This window comes from Botryllus schlosseri, chromosome 9, assembly GCF_051294905.1.
Source record: "Botryllus schlosseri isolate E-star chromosome 9, Bs_hap1, whole genome shotgun sequence".
In the NCBI taxonomy this organism is placed as follows: domain Eukaryota; kingdom Metazoa; phylum Chordata; class Ascidiacea; order Stolidobranchia; family Styelidae; genus Botryllus; species Botryllus schlosseri.
In genome coordinates this window covers 4025998-4040711 of record NC_137244.1, presented here as the reverse complement: position 1 = coordinate 4040711, position 14714 = coordinate 4025998, and the positions used below count along the sequence as shown (strand labels likewise).

General features: G+C 37.0%; 1 protein-coding gene across 1 annotated transcript in view; it reads right to left on the bottom strand.

Moving 5' to 3' along the window:
• LOC145445856 (ribonuclease inhibitor-like) overlaps positions 1-14714 on the bottom strand; it is a 335808-nt gene that overhangs the window by 240084 nt on the left and 81010 nt on the right. The window lies entirely within an intron of this gene.

The following is a 14714-nucleotide window of genomic DNA, read 5'->3' as shown; positions in this document are numbered from 1 at the left end:
TGTGACGGAATTTGGTATGGTGCATTGGTATAATGTCCTGTAACCGCCTACCAACTTTCAAGGTGGGAATTCAATGTTTAGCATGCTAATTCTGTTATTAAAATTGACTATGTGTAGGTCTATGCTATGTTCACGCAAAACAGATATGCGTAAAAGTCGGTATTCCACCGCGTTAATTTTAAAGGTGTTCCATGATTAGATGTGTGATGAAATTTAGCCTGGTGCATTGCCATAATGTCCTACAACTACGTATCAAGTTTCGAGTTGGGATTCAATGTTAAGCATGGTAATTTCGTTAGTAAAGTTGACTATGTATGGGTACGTGCTATACGCTCCCGCAAAACAGATGTACGCAAAAAGTCGACGTAGAGCCGCGTTAGTTTTAAAGTTGTTCCATCATGAAATGTGTGACGGAATTTGGTATGGTGCATTGGTATAATGTCCTGTAACCGCCTACCAACTTTCAAGGTGGGAATTCAATGTTTAGCATGGTAATTCTGCTATTAAAATTGACTATGCATAAGTATATGCTATTTTCAGGCAAAACAGATATGCGTAAAAGTCGGTATTCGACTGCGTTAGTTTTAAAGTTGTTCCATCATGAAATGTGTGATTAAATTTTGTATGCTGCATATTCACAATGTCCTAGAGCTCATTTAGATACCAAAGCTACTTTAAAATTAGTTCTCGAGTATTTGCCGCAATTATACTGCCATATAGTTATAGTCAGAGGGATTCGATGGTGACGTACGTGTATAATGCACATTTTGGAGAGATTAAGTAAAGCAATGATCTAAGATAAATCCCTTAAATTAAGCTAGAAGTAGCTATTAACGAAGAAAGTTAGCATTCTAAGTCTATACTTCTGTTTAATACTGTAAATGTCATGAAGTTGAAGCGAACTGAAATCATAAACACTTTAGTATTAGGTACATAAACGCGATAAGCTACTTTAGTATTCTGGTGGTTTGGGATAAAATGTAATTTTCCGTGCTTTTTTATTTTTTAATAAAATTAGTATTCATTTTACAGAAACGTCGTGTAAAGGTAAAGTACTTGTACATTTCGGAGTATTCAAGTATACGTTCTGGTTAGCTAAATTTCGATGTCATACGAATACCACAAACTGTGCTACTTGTACTTCTTCAGAGTACTCAATTAGGTTTTTAGCTATATGCAACAAATACTTTCGAGTGTTTTTGATATTGGACTGCTTCAACTCCATGATAATTATAGTATTAAGCAGAATTGAACCTACAATACGAACGCTTTACTTACTCGGAAATGACTAGTTTTACGTTAATTTATAAAACTAAAGTAAAGCTCGCGAAATCCATAGTGTAAACGTCTCTAATGCGCTGAAACGGCAGAAAAAGTACTCTATACGCTAAATTTGAATATAAAACTATTAATTCTCGTAAAACGTAGTGGGTGTGGGATTCGAACCTACGTGAACACTTGTTCATTGGAACTTAAGTCCAACGCCAAAATGCTAGACTTTACAAAATTTTCGAAGTACTGACTTTTTAGGTAAATTCTGTTACGCGCTTGGTTACTAACTCTGAAAGCAAGCAAAGTTTGTGGTATTTGATCAATATGGAAATTCGTGCACTTTGCGTTTAGGTTATCTTAAAACATGAGTCCCTTAGAACACTTGTTCATTGAAACTTAAGTCCAACGCCTTAACCGCTCTCTCAACCCAGTTCCGTTGCTACGATGTCTGAGAAATCTATTAAATTAGGGTAGAAATAACTATTTCCAAGTAAGTTTCACGAAGTCTCGATACGCTATATTTAATCTAAAAATATTAATCCCCATAAAACGTACTGGGTACGGGGTTCGAAGCCTGGAATAATAAACGGATCGTGATTGAAAATAGAAGGAGGATCACTGGATTAACGTTTATGGAATACTCCGCAATGTAAAATTAGTATGTACTGCACAAAATCCTGAGTGTAAGAGTCTTCACTGCATCGGAATGGTGTAGTTTTCTATCTACTTTACAAAGTTTATACGATTTTTTTTTGCTACGTTCCGGGATAAAATGTAATTTTTCGCGCTTTTTATTTATTTTTAATATAATTAGTATTTATTATACAAAGACGACGTGTAAAGGTAAAGTACGAATACAAGTACAAGTTGAGATTTCAAAGTGAGTAAGTGGTTATGTTCGTAGACTAACCCCACTTCTACGTAACGATTTTTCAGTAAGTTGTTATGTTTCTAGGCTACTTTTACTTCTATTTAACGAGTTTTCATACAAATCTGCTTTCTTTAATAACTTTCATCTTTTTCATCAGTGAGCGAAGGTAATAGTGGTGTTGACTCCATGGTCAGATTCAAAATAACAGCGACTCAGAGCTCATTTAGATACCTACGCTACTTTAAAATTAGTGCCCGAGTATTTGCTGCAATTATACTGCCAGATAGTTATAGCCAGAGGGTCTCGATGGTGACGTACATGTATAATGCACATCTTGGAGAGATTAAGTAAAGCAATGATCTCAGATAAATCCATTAAATTAAGGTAGAAGTAGCTATTTACGAATAAAAGTTAGTAATCTAGGTCTATATTTCTGTTTAATACTGAAAATTTCATGAAGTTGAAGCAATCTGAAATCATAAACACGTTAGTATTAGGTAGCCTACATATACGCGAAAAGCTACTTTAGTATTCTGATGGAGTGCAAATACTTGTTTACTTATCAACTTTGAAGGCTTGCGCAGTTTGTGGTGTGATACGCAAAATTAGTGTGTGTTCAAATCAGACCTGTCGTAAACATAGTGATGTCGCATTAGTCCTAAATACACATGATAGAATATCAAGGAAAAGTATCATCTAACGTATAATGAATGTTATTTATTTCTCGGAAGCAAGTCATTATCAAAACATAGTGATCAAAATTATCGCATAGCAATACCGATTTTGCGTAAATTCCATTATGCGTCTTACTACGTTACTAGAGATTTTGTAGTTAGTTACGAAATTAGGTGTGCTATCTTCCCAATCGGTATGGAACAACATCAAAATCATCACAAAGCAATATCGACTTTTGCATAGGGCTTCTATTTTTTCTTGCAGGGCAACTTTTTTGTAGGCGAAAGCGGTATTATCTAGCAACAAGGTTTAAATGACTCGCCTCCGACGTTAATTGACCGTATTACCTGTATTCTCGTCATGCCAAAATTATGCATGTATTAGTACGAAGCTCAGATGCAGCAAAGTGTGTGAGACTGCCTGTAAAATGGTGCAGCGACTCTAATTTCCCCGGTCACGATTAGTTTTACTTTTCAACTAACTTGTTGTCTGTCGTTATATTCATTAGACTCGCTTTCATGCGGCTAATTTGTCCCTATCATTATAACGTCGGTGATCGCATACCTGCGGCGAAGGTGTTCGTTTAATTATAGCAACGAGAACCGACTCCCTGCGGCTATTCCGTTGGCATTTTAGTGTCGAGTTAAATACCCTTATACTCGACATGCAAACATTATACAGGTAGCGGTTATACTGCGAGCTGATGAATTCGTCATCTATTCGCCTAGCGTAGTTGTTCATAATCCCGACCTTCCGCTCGTATCGTATATACTACAAGCCAGTGATCGCTACATCAAACAAAACGGTCAGATCGAACGCAAGAACTCGGGTCGCAGTGTCGAACGGCAGCAAAGCGGTGTACCTCGAAACATCAACCGATCTGGAGGATTTCAGCTAGTGAATCGACGCAATAACGATCAACGATATCATTGATATGCTCTTTTTTCGAAATAAAATGAACTCGTACACTATACAATGCTATTTCAAGGAGACTGAGTAAAGTGCCAATGTAAGTTTTGACGCGGCAATCATAAGTCCTAAAATGTGGAAACTGCAGAAACCGTAACTTATACACATAAAATCAAGTTTAAAAAATATGGACGGATGATATTAGTCTTAAATACACATAATAGAATATCTGAGAAAAGTATCAAGATGCGGCAATCAATGCAGCGATGATATAGCAATGGATGGATGATGTGGCACTATAGGCGTGGCGCTTGATGATGTGGCACAGATGACGTAGCAGATGATAGCCTTAGGGTATGAAAATGGGCGTGGCAATTAGGATGACGTGGCGCTCTCTGATTGGACGGTAACAAACGAATCCCATCCTACTACTAATATCTTCCCATACACAAAAGAGTAAAATACAAAAAAGCCTTGTCAAGTCAATCCGTTTGTAACTTACCCAACCAAAGCAAAAAGTATCCTTATGAAAAGTAGACAAGACTACGCGAGTAATCACCACAATCAAAAATCCATAGCAAGTTCGGTTGTAGTCATATACCACCAAATCGTCTTTTTATTTGTTCAACTGTAAAAGTCGTTACTATTCTGTAAGATAAAGTAATTACTACTCGGTATATTTTATAAACCAAAGTAAATACTACTCGGTGTGTGGTTTGAGATTAACATATTACATTTGAGTATACCGGATTTGAATGTCTGACCAACGTAGTTGAGAATTCATTTCTTACAATCAAACGCCGGTGTTACATTGAAAGGTATCATACTGTAAACATAAGGATTGACACATTGATTTGATATATGAGATTTTGTAATGTTCGACCACGACTTGATTATTAAATTATTCACGATAATTAGACCCGGTGTTGTGGTAAAGGTTATTGGAAAATATCACTTTTGGCATCGAGTACCAGTCGAAGTGGGTGAACAATACTTAATCCTTTCAGTGACTCGCTGTTGTACGTGCTAAATGTATAACATTACGAGGTTAAACTCTAAGACTTTGATCAGCACAAGAGCAATTTGGAATATCTTTACTGGCTGCAACCTATTCTACTAGACAAAACTCGCAGCATTAATAAAATCAAAGTATGTGCTACACTGAAATCTACAAAATGTGTTTGTATTGTTACTAGTAGTGATCATGCATTATCATTTGAATCTTCTAAAGTAATTGTAATGATAAAACCAAACTACTCACAGTCGTTACCAACACAAAAAACGATTTCTATGATATTCATCAAACGCATCATACCTCAGTATGCGGAAATTATTTGTAGAGTGCATACCAACAAAGAAATCAGGAACACAACCAACACCGAAAATGATAAATGCGTTTCGTGCTACTATTGATACAAGTTCATTTCTATCAGGTGAAATAAACGCCATCACAAAACTCGGAGCATACAAAGGTCTTGATTGATATGAATTTCGATTTGTGTCTTATGATACCAGCAAGCATTTTAGAAATATTATGATTCGTTAAACCAAAGTCGTATGTCCTATTATTAATTGATTGGAAACTTGATCACGTACCTCGATCATTACAGAAGATTATAACACCATTGTCCGACAATCTTTTACAAAAGGATCGAAAACAAGTAACCCAAAGTCGTTGCCGTCGCATAAACAATTTGTACGACGTTTGATAAATGTACCCTATACTTTGGTGCACTAGAAATATTTGCAAAACACACTCTGGTAAAGAAATCGAAAAGATATCCTACACCTAAATCTGATAAAACCATTTTGCACTTTTTGTTCGTCAGTAGTATCCATTTGAATTTTTCCATTTCCCCTCGTCAACGTAGATGTAATCATAGTCGCTAAAGAACTTACTTGGATGTGTTTGAATTCTAGACATAGTTATGATTTACTCGACGCAAGACCCAAGAACAACCGTAGTTTACAACCGTGCACACATATCCAAAATGTCGCACACTCCGCTATTCCTAAAGTACAAACACCCGATACAAAATATTACTTGTTGTGTTGTTGCGGCATCATCTTCACAATATCACCATTTTGTTTGTGTCAATTAGTTACTTTGTATGTTACCCCACAACTCTTACAAAAGTACGAAGGATATTAACATCGCACTAAGTAATTAACTTTACTCGATATTCTCGCATTACGAAACTAAAGAATGGTTGGTTAGACTCTACAAACTGTTTCGATATCACAAGACCTTTATTGTCTGAATGGGTGTTCATGTATCTTAATAATCAAATAGTTCAACACAGAACTTGTACTAACAGAAACATCAGAGTTGTTTACACAAAAGTTTGTATATGTGCACAGTATGCGAATACCATGTGTAAGTCCAGCACAATTGCGGTATCCATCTGAGTTTAGTTAACACAAATTTATTACAACGGAGTCACGTAAACTTTCGTGAAAGAAAAGCATACTCACTCCTAGAGGGTTATGTCAACGCCATAGCAGTTCCCCAACAACAAAGTATGTTTCTAGTCACGGTCATTACATCTTTCACATAGATCAATCTACTTTGCTAACGAAAATTGCTGAGTCATCACATGATCGCTCTCACAACAAAACAGCTAGTAGATATTATCATTCAAAATATTACTAACCCTTTACACACCAGTAACAAATCATACAACGAATATGTTTTGTGGGTCGAATTGTTGTTCAGTGTCAAGTCTACCTCTTGAAACGTACATTAAAACAACACAGTCACAATCAAATTAAAACCACGAATCTATTTTCATTTCCTCGCAAACTGTCACATACAGAAAAATAAATTTAATTTCCCAAAACATACTTGTAACCAATCGCTTTCATTAAACACACAACACTATAATAGTATTTACTTTCTACAACATAGACATTCCGGTGTAGTCATGAAATATTTTTAATAATCAAAATCATCGACTTCTGCTTACGGTGTTAGTGTGTGCATGTCATACATGTGGGCCCGTATTAAAATGGACACGACACGACTGACTGTAAGGAGATAGAAGTCTATCGCATAGATTTACATGTGGTCTTCGCTACGGTTTCAAAAAACGAATCATCTCTTTTGCATTGATCTAGACCGAGCAAGTTAGTTAATGACCATGATTGTGTTTGTCATATGCGAATGATAGGGTTACTGTCAAATCTACATACAACAATCTTCTGACGATCATAATAGCAATTTCATTTTCCGCCCCTTCATAATTGTAATACTCGGTAACTACGTTTATCAAGACCAATCACACTACCAGCGTTGAACACAAGATACCTACCCAAGTAAAATTATCATTTTCACCTAGAGGTCCACCGTCACCTAACTAAAATACCATTGTCCTTTGTAGATTTATCGTTTACCCAGTGCAACAATCCCCTTTTCCTTTGGAAATCTATTTTTTCCCTGGGTAACAAACCTCTTTCACTTGCAAATCTATTTTTGTCCTGGATAACAAACCTTTTTCACTTGGAAATATATTTTTTCTCTTGGTAACAAACCTTTTTCACTTGGAAATCTATTTTTGTCCTGGATAACAAACCTTTTTCACTTGGATATATATTTTTTCTCTTGGTAACAAACCTTTTTCACTTGGAAATATATTTTTTCTCTTGGTAACAAACCTTTTTCACTTGGAAATATATTTTTTCTCTTGGTAACAAACCTTTTTCACTTGGAAATATATTTTTTCTCTGGGTAACAAACCTTTTTCACTTGGAAATATATTTTTCCCTGAGCAACAAACCATTTTCACTTGGCGGGTCGTCGTTTACCTTAGTAAAAATATCATTTTCCTTTGGAGATCCGGCGTTTACCTAGTGTAACAATAAATTTTCTCTTGGTCATCTAGCTTTTCTAGAGTAACAAAACCATTTTCATTTTGAAATCTGACAAACACACCTGACAATTTGGTATTTGTTGTATTGACGATAGTTTGAAATAGATTACAACGAACAGTGACGGAAATATACACGGACTACCGGTTACAGAGTATACCTCCATCAGTCGTATCACATCAATATCATCGGTTAACCACATACAATATACTCTTGTACACAGAAATGTATGTTTCGGAAAATTGGACAATATGCTTCGATAGTTCTGTGATGTCCGGGTTCGTGCTTTGGATTTTCCAGAGTCAAAATGTCTGAATAAAACACCTCCTCGACGATGGTTGGTATGTGGATAACGGTGTTCGGAAAACGGTTGGATTTATGTTACCCATCGTGATAACAACTCCAGGTCGAGTTTCCCCCCCCCCCCCCGCATGTTTACTATATTGTGTCTTTATTGGTCAGTGTATGTCTCGACATTCAGTTTGAAATCGGAAACCCTGATAAAGTACGTAACCGGATTCGGATATCAACTCTGAATCGATAAACCAATGAACAATATTCAAAGTAAACATGTTACACCCTGTGTTTCCACGAAAAAAAAATACCATCCATACATATGTCGCGCTTGTTTGCCCACAACAGTATACGCGTAAATGGAGGTGTGTGACATTGCATGCAATGTGTTGGTATACAAACATCGGGGAGTAAGCCTTCGATCCACAGACATTATTATAGCCGGTAGTTTTGATGTAGATCGAATGTCATCACACCCGATAACAATGTCATACCAATAAGCCACATTGCAATGACTCTGAGTCAATCTGAAGCAGGACATACAGACACACAAACATGGAACCGTAACATGGGTTATTCGCACAACGGTGAAAGTGAACTGTACAACATATATCAATAGAGCGTTCACAGTCAAATATGCGAACCGTGCACAATCATATACCTAGGTTTTTGTTGGATATGTACGAAACCGATAAATCGATACATTTGTTTTCCTTTGACGTCAACAATACAAGCACCATTCCAATGCATCGCTCGAATGTGAGGTTCGTCGGGTGTAAAATCCATGTCAAATAACACCAAAGTGTGCCTTCCGTGTTTTATCATTTCCACCGACGCTTCTTGTCTGTGTCGCAACACTATGGTGCGGGGAGTTGAAAAACGATGGATTGTGAAACGGATTGACATGACCAACCGAAACGACGTCAACAGCCTTGTGGTGATGACAGTGTCAAAATGCTACCGATATGACGAGACCAACCCGATCTCTTGTAGCGATGACCGTTTCGAAATGTCGCCGGACGAACTGGACCCTTACGATGATGTGTTTTATGATGGTGTGTGAAATCGTGAGGTATAGTGTTCTATTGTGGTGTACGATTGCAGTCTCCATTCCACAGAAACATACCTTATTGGATCACAGTATCAGTCCGAGATTTTCAGAATCACTGTTCGCGATATTTATCTAAAGTCGTTATGTGGGAGTAGCGACATCCATTCATCGTGACTGAAAGACTGATCGCAATCATTTCGAGCGCGCATACTTCGATAGTTCACATTGATCAAACACTGTAGTCTCAGCAGAAAACTTCGGTGTCGACAACACGACGGATATCGACCGATGTATCCAATTGGTCTGGGTGATCTGTCCGGAGATAGGGACATGACTATCTTGTAATGTTGCAACGCGATAAAACCATCGAGTAAATCAGTGAACGGGGTCGAAATATCGATGTAATACCGCGGACTCAGAGTCATTGCAATGTGGCTTATTGGTATGACATTGTTATCGGGTGTGATGACATTCGATCTACATCAAAACTACCGGCTATGATGATGTCTGTGGATCGAAGGCTTACTCCCCGATGTTTGTATACCAACACATTGCATGCAATGTCACACACCTCCATTTACGCGTATACTGTTGTGGGCAAACAAGCGCGACATATGTATGGATGGTATTTTTTTTCGTGGAAACACAGGGTGTAACATGTTTACTTTGAATATTGTTCATTGGTTTATCGATTCAGAGTTGATATCCGAATCCGGTTACGTACTTTATTAGGGTTTCCGATTTCAAACTGAATGTCGAGACATACACTGACCAATAAAGACACAATATAGTAAACATGCGGGGGGGGGGTGAACTCGACCTGGAGTTGTTATCACGATGGGTAACATAAATCCAACCGTTTTCCGAACACCGTTATCCACATACCAACCATCGTCGAGGAGGTGTTTTATTCAGACATTTTGACTCTGGAAAATCCAAAGCACGAACCCGGACATCACAGAACTATCGAAGCATATTGTCCAATTTTCCGAAACATACATTTCTGTGTACAAGAGTATATTGTATGTGGTTAACCGATGATATTGATGTGATACGACTGATGGAGGTATACTCTGTAACCGGTAGTCCGTGTATATTTCCGTCACTGTTCGTTGTAATCTATTTCAAACTATCGTCAATACAACAAATACCAAATTGTCAGGTGTGTTTGTCAGATTTCAAAATGAAAATGGTTTTGTTACTCTAGAAAAGCTAGATGACCAAGAGAAAATTTATTGTTACACTAGGTAAACGCCGGATCTCCAAAGGAAAATGATATTTTTACTAAGGTAAACGACGACCCGCCAAGTGAAAATGGTTTGTTGCTCAGGGAAAAATATATTTCCAAGTGAAAAAGGTTTGTTACCCAGAGAAAAAATATATTTCCAAGTGAAAAAGGTTTGTTACCAAGAGAAAAAATATATTTCCAAGTGAAAAAGGTTTGTTACCAAGAGAAAAAATATATTTCCAAGTGAAAAAGGTTTGTTACCAAGAGAAAAAATATATATCCAAGTGAAAAAGGTTTGTTATCCAGGACAAAAATAGATTTCCAAGTGAAAAAGGTTTGTTACCAAGAGAAAAAATATATTTCCAAGTGAAAAAGGTTTGTTATCCAGGACAAAAATAGATTTGCAAGTGAAAGAGGTTTGTTACCCAGGGAAAAAATAGATTTCCAAAGGAAAAGGGGATTGTTGCACTGGGTAAACGATAAATCTACAAAGGACAATGGTATTTTAGTTAGGTGACGGTGGACCTCTAGGTGAAAATGATAATTTTACTTGGGTAGGTATCTTGTGTTCAACGCTGGTAGTGTGATTGGTCTTGATAAACGTAGTTACCGAGTATTACAATTATGAAGGGGCGGAAAATGAAATTGCTATTATGATCGTCAGAAGATTGTTGTATGTAGATTTGACAGTAACCCTATCATTCGCATATGACAAACACAATCATGGTCATTAACTAACTTGCTCGGTCTAGATCAATGCAAAAGAGATGATTCGTTTTTTGAAACCGTAGCGAAGACCACATGTAAATCTATGCGATAGACTTCTATCTCCTTACAGTCAGTCGTGTCGTGTCCATTTTAATACGGGCCCACATGTATGACATGCACACACTAACACCGTAAGCAGAAGTCAATGATTTTGATTATTAAAAATATTTCATGACTACACCGGAATGTCTATGTTGTAGAAAGTAAATACTAATATAGTGTTGTGTGTTTAATGAAAGCGATTGGTTACAAGTATGTTTTGGGAAATTAAATTTATTTTTCTGTATGTGACAGTTTGCGAGGAAATGAAAATAGATTCGTGGTTTTAATTTGATTGTGACTGTGTTGTTTTAATGTACGTTTCAAGAGGTAGACTTGACACTGAACAACAATTCGACCCACAAAACATATTCGTTGTATGCTTTGTTACTGGTGTGTAAAGGGTTAGTAATATTTTGAATGATAATATCTACTAGCTGTTTTGTTGTGAGAGCGATCATGTGATGACTCAGCAATTTTCGTTAGCAAAGTAGATTGATCTATGTGAAAGATGTAATGACCGTGACTAGAAACATACTTTGTTGTTGGGGAACTGCTATGGCGTTGACATAACCCTCTAGGAGTGAGTATGCTTTTCTTTCACGAAAGTTTACGTGACTCCGTTGTAATAAATTTGTGTTAACTAAACTCAGATGGATACCGCAATTGTGCTGGACTTACACATGGTATTCGCATACTGTGCACATATACAAACTTTTGTGTAAACAACTCTGATGTTTCTGTTAGTACAAGTTCTGTGTTGAACTATTTGATTATTAAGATACATGAACACCCATTCAGACAATAAAGGTCTTGTGATATCGAAACAGTTTGTAGAGTCTAACCAACCATTCTTTAGTTTCGTAATGCGAGAATATCGAGTAAAGTTAATTACTTAGTGCGATGTTAATATCCTTCGTACTTTTGTAAGAGTTGTGGGGTAACATACAAAGTAACTAATTGACACAAACAAAATGGTGATATTGTGAAGATGATGCCGCAACAACACAACAAGTAATATTTTGTATCGGGTGTTTGTACTTTAGGAATAGCGGAGTGTGCGATATTTTGGATATGTGTGCACGGTTGTAAACTACGGTTGTTCTTGGGTCTTGCGTCGAGTAAATCATAACTATGTCTAGAATTCAAACACATCCAAGTAAGTTCTTTAGCGACTATGATTACATCTACGTTGACGAGGGGAAATGGAAAAATTCAAATGGATACTACTGACGAACAAAAAGTGCAAAATGGTTTTATCAGATTTAGGTGTAGGATATCTTTTCGATTTCTTTACCAGAGTGTGTTTTACAAATATTTCTAGTGCACCAAAGTATAGGGTACATTTATCAAACGTCGTACAAATTGTTTATGCGACGGCAACGACTTTGGGTTACTTGTTTTCGATCCTTTTGTAAAAGATTGTCGGACAATGGTGATATAATCTTCTGTAATGATCGAGGTACGTGATCAAGTTTCCAATCAATTAATAATAGGACATACGACTTTGGTTTAACGAATCATTATATTTCTAAAATGCTTGCTGGTATCATAAGACACAAATCGCAATTCATATCAATCAAGACCTTTGTATGCTCCGAGTTTTGTGATGGCGTTTATTTCACCTGATAGAAATGAACTTGTATCAATAGTAGCACGAAAGGCATTTATCATTTTCGGTGTTGGTTGTGTTCCTGATTTCTTTGTTGGTATGCACTCTACAAATAATTTCTGCATACTGAGGTATGATGCGTTTGATGAATATCATAGAAATCGTTTTTTGTATTGGTAATGACTTTGAGTAGTTTGGTTTTATCATTACAATTACTTTAGAAGATTCAAATGATAATGCATGATCACTACTAGTAACAATACAAACACATTTTGTAGATTTCAGTGTAGCACATACTTTGATTTTATTAATGCTGCGAGTTTTTTCTAGTAGAATAGGTTGCAGCCAGTAAAGATATTCCAAATTGCTCTTGTGCTGATCAAAGTCTTAGAGTTTAACCTCGTAATGTTTTACATTTAGCACGTACAACAGCGAGTCACTGAAAGGATTAAGTATTGTTCACCCACTTCGACTGGTACTCGATGCCAAAAGTGATATTTTCCAACAACCTTTACCACAACACCGGGTCTAATTATCGTGAATAATTTAATAATCAAGTCGTGGTCGAACATTACAAAATCTCATATATCAAATCAATGTGTCAATCCTTATGTTTACAGTATGATACCTTTCAATGTAACACCGGCGTTTGATTGTAAGAAATGAATTCTCAACTACGTTGGTCAGACATTCAAATCCGGTATACTCAAATGTAATATGTTAATCTCAAACCACACACCGAGTAGTATTTACTTTGGTTTATAAAATATACCGAGTAGTAATTACTTTATCTTACAGAATAGTAACGACTTTTACAGTTGAACAAATAAAAAGACGATTTGGTGGTATATGACTACAACCGAACTTGCTATGGATTTTTGATTGTGGTGATTACTCGCGTAGTCTTGTCTACTTTTCATAAGGATACTTTTTGCTTTGGTTGGGTAAGTTACAAACGGATTGACTTGACAAGGCTTTTTTGTATTTTACTCTTTTGTGTATGGGAAGATATTAGTAGTAGGATGGGATTCGTTTGTTACCGTCCAATCAGAGAGCGCCACGTCATCCTAATTGCCACGCCCATTTTCATACCCTAAGGCTATCATCTGCTACGTCATCTGTGCCACATCATCAAGCGCCACGCCTATAGTGCCACATCATCCATCCATTGCTATATCATCGCTGCATTGATTGCCGCATCTTGATACTTTTCTCAGATATTCTATTATGTGTATTTAAGACTAATATCATCCGTCCATATTTTTTAAACTTGATTTTATGTGTATAAGTTACGGTTTCTGCAGTTTCCACATTTTAGGACTTATGATTGCCGCGTCAAAACTTACATTGGCACTTTACTCAGTCTCCTTGAAATAGCATTGTATAGTGTACGAGTTCATTTTATTTCGAAAAAAGAGCATATCAATGATATCGTTGATCGTTATTGCGTCGATTCACTAGCTGAAATCCTCCAGATCGGTTGATGTTTCGAGGTACACCGCTTTGCTGCCGTTCGACACTGCGACCCGAGTTCTTGCGTTCGATCTGACCGTTTTGTTTGATGTAGCGATCACTGGCTTGTAGTATATACGATACGAGCGGAAGGTCGGGATTATGAACAACTACGCTAGGCGAATAGATGACGAATTCATCAGCTCGCAGTATAACCGCTACCTGTATAATGTTTGCATGTCGAGTATAAGGGTATTTAACTCGACACTAAAATGCCAACGGAATAGCCGCAGGGAGTCGGTTCTCGTTGCTATAATTAAACGAACACCTTCGCCGCAGGTATGCGATCACCGACGTTATAATGATAGGGACAAATTAGCCGCATGAAAGCGAGTCTAATGAATATAACGACAGACAACAAGTTAGTTGAAAAGTAAAACTAATCGTGACCGGGGAAATTAGAGTCGCTGCACCATTTTACAGGCAGTCTCACACACTTTGCTGCATCTGAGCTTCGTACTAATACATGCATAATTTTGGCATGACGAGAATACAGGTAATACGGTCAATTAACGTCGGAGGCGAGTCATTTAAACCTTGTTGCTAGATAATACCGCTTTCGCCTACAAAAAAGTTGCCCTGCAAGAAAAAATAGAAGCCCTATGCAAAAGTCGAT